The sequence below is a fragment of the Sorex fumeus genome, unplaced genomic scaffold (assembly GCF_029834395.1).
Source record: "Sorex fumeus unplaced genomic scaffold, SorFum_2.1 ptg000009l, whole genome shotgun sequence".
NCBI lineage: Eukaryota > Metazoa > Chordata > Mammalia > Eulipotyphla > Soricidae > Sorex > Sorex fumeus.
In genome coordinates, this window is record NW_026606066.1 from 27366746 (window position 1) to 27370144 (window position 3399).

A 3399-nucleotide genomic window follows, 5' to 3' on the forward strand; every position below is an offset into this window, starting at 1 on the left:
AGAGATAACCTGTGTGACTGTGTCTAGCAGGGTCTTTCAGATGCCCTTGATCCAAAATAATTTTCCAGTTCAAATCCAAGTCAAAGAGAAAGTCACTCCCTACAAAGAAGGAAATATTTGAACAGAATTCCTAGAAGGCATCCCATATCTTTTTTTTTTCCATTTTTGGGTCACACCCGGCAATGCACAGGGGTTACTCCTGGTTTTGTACTCAGGAATTACTCCTGGAGGTGCTCAGTGGACCATATAGGATGCTGGAAATTGAACCCAGGTCGACTGCGTGCAAGGCAAACACCCTACAGGCTGTACTATCGCACCAGCTCCCCAGCATCCCATATCTTAACATATGGTCAGACCTTCTGATCTACACACTCTTTCAGGCCTTGGGCTCAACTTTGAAACTTGCTACTAGATTTGGTCTCCGGTTCTTATGCTGCTTTACAAATATCTATTTTCTATCTTTTGCCTGTCCCTGGGACTGTTACATGCCTCGCTGAGTTCCCTGTGATGGGACTGGCTCCTTTGTACACCCGGTACCAGTTAATCAGAATTGCACCCCTCACCCAGCTTCCATGTATGGTTATTCTTCCTCCCTTCCCTTCCCTTTGTTGAAGTTGTGGTTGTGATGAGTAGGGGTTGCTCACAAGCTTGTGTGTGATGCTTAACAGTGACCACATGATCAAATTGTCGTGCTTGCATGCATGCCTTTCAGTTGTGGAGCCAGTTGGGATCCACGACCTCTAATAGCCATGCACTGTAGCATGGCTGGAAACTACCGGTGGTGATGGGAATATAAACAACAGAGCTGCCAGGAACTCTCCAGGCACCCATGAGTGGCTCTGGGGATGAACTTACAGCCACCCTGCTTTAACCACTGCACCATCCCTTGTATCTCTTCCCCATTTGTTAGTCTAAGTATCATCTCAGGCTGATGAGCATAATCTTCTGACTATAACTTTCCCACCTGAAAGTGACTATGTCTTGCCTATCAGTATAAATGGGACTGTTATTAGCAGAGTCAGTCTTTTGTGATACTTTCCATGTACCTTAGTTGCCTGTCTGATAATGGCCCTTCAAAGGAGGCAGTTTTCATGTTTTCAAAGAAACTGCTCCAAGACCACTCTTGTGTTCCACTCCCTTGGGCTGCAGAGTGCCACCCTCTGGGCTTGCCTAACTTCCTCTCATCAGGTAAATCCAACTGTGGGTGGGCTGGGGTGGGATGGGAAGGGGTGACTGCCCCTCACCAATAGAGCGTTCCCTACCACCTACCTAGCACAATCTAACTGCTGCCTTATATTCTTGCCTAGAACAGGAAGAACCTATGCAAGTTTCTGGGAACTGCCTGGCTGGCTTGGCAAAGTCCTTTTCTCCCTTGTTACCTCTTTTGTGTATTTCTCTCCAACCCTGCCATTTCAGTGAAAAGGCCCAGCCTATCATTGCTTCCTTCTGGCAACTTCCAAATTCTCTCTGCCCAGGAGTCTGAGGCCCTGCCATCATGGATTTCCCCAGATTCCCATCTCTTCAAAGTCATTGCCTGTGGCTCTCACCTATGGCCCCCATATACTTTCACTGCTGAGCATTCTACACAGAAGCAGAGTCTGTGCACTTTCAGTTCTCAGGCCTCCCAGGTCTCCCCAAAGTCCCCGCAGCAGCCTACAGCCCCAATAGACTTAGTATAAAAAAGGATAATCCAGGAAGGCCTATGTATGTATGCTTTGCATACAGCTGCAGTGTCTGAGATCCTGATTTGAATCCCAGCACCACATATGGTCCCCTGAGCACAGAGGCAGGAATAGCTTCTGAGCACTGCTGGGTGTGACCCTATAACCTCCTCCCCCACCCCCTAGTAATAATCCAGAGGTTCTTTTTGACTTTCTTCACAGTCCAGGTGAGCTACAACCACTGTTCTCTCTGCTAGACCCTGAGCTAGTTTCTCTGCAAGGCCCACAGGGTATCCCAGAATCCTACTCACTCAGAGTCTACACGTCTGGCCTAGGCATAGCGCCATCCCTGGCTAGGGGGACCCCTGATATCTCTGTCCTCCTCCCATAGGTCAGAGCTGGCAGGTGCCTAAACCAGATGCAGCTGAGCAGGAGGGGACTTGCACCTACAACAGAGAGGCCTTCAAGGGCACTGCAGAGGCTCTTTGACCAGATGCCAATCCAGGCCTGGTGCTTTCAGTGGATGTCAGCCTCCCTGCACTCTTGGTGAGTTTGTTTGTTTGTTGTGCCACCAGGGACAACTCCACCATTACGCATCTTGTGTTCCTTTCTCATTGTTGCTAATCACCACAAACCCAGGAGCCACGCAGACTTCTCACAGCATGGAGTTCAAAATCCTTCCCCCTGGGTCAATGTCAAGATATGAAAAAGTCCAGCTTCTGAAGGCCCCAGACTGCCATGGTTCCTGGCCTGTCTCTGGGTGACTTCGAGAAGCAGGTTTCCCTCTGGTCTCTTCCTCCATATTTGAAACCTGTAGTGTGGCCTCCTCCTCTAATCTCCCTGCTGTTCTGATGTCTCCTTTTGATCACAGATTGAAAAGATTCTTCATTGAATTTTTTTGTGTGTATTATATATTAATTTTATTTATTATTTCTTATTTTGTAAATAAAGGCCACCTCCAGTGGAGTTTGGGTGAGCCTGCGCCATTCCCGGTTATGCTTGGGCAGGCCATGGGGTCGAGGATTTCGGTGCTCTGTCCCCACAGCGTAGCTCAGGCCTGAGGATGCGAAACACAAGGCCACCCCTTCTGTGCTTGGGGCCAGGTAGTGCTGGCCATCAAACTCAGGGCCTTGCACATCTAGGCATATGCTCTACCACTTGAGTTACCTCCCTTGCCCCTACCTTTTTAATTTTTTAAAATTTCTTACTTTTGGGACCTACCCAGCAGTTCTCTGGGCTTTTTCCTGCCTCTGTCTTCAGGGGTCTCTCCTGGCAATGCTTGGGAGACCACATGTGGTGCCAGGGATTGAACTCAGGCCAGCTGCATGCAAGGCTAGTGCTTTCGCCTTTGTACTCTCTCTCCAGTCCCTAGTTTTTTTTTTTTTTTAATATGGAACGCTTCATGAATTTGTATGTCATCCTTGCACAGGGGCCATGCTAATCTTCTCCGTATCATTCCAATTTTAGTATATGTGCTGCCGAAGCGAGCACTCTAGTTTGTTTTTTATACCTCTCATCTTTTCTTCCCCAACGCCCTTCTCCTCAACTACCCCTTGTTGCCTAGTGTATATTTTACTTTATTGCCTGCCCTTTTATGGCTGTTGTCATGGACAGAGGTTTCATAGTGGGCAAGCTTGCATAATGAGTGGTGGGGCTTGCAGGGGGTGGGAGGCACCCTTGCTGGTACTGTTCATATAATCCTCTTGGGGAGTGCCACACCGCAGTGTTGTTGCTCCCC

General features: G+C 48.5%; 1 non-coding gene across 1 annotated transcript; it reads right to left on the reverse strand.

Annotated features, from left to right (window-relative positions):
- Positions 1–3045: 3045 nt before the first annotated feature.
- On the reverse strand, positions 3046–3152 carry LOC130019879 (U6 spliceosomal RNA). The gene has a single exon (XR_008791933.1). It is a non-coding gene; the product is annotated as a U6 spliceosomal RNA (small nuclear RNA).
- Between the last annotated feature and the right edge of the window lie 247 nt (positions 3153–3399).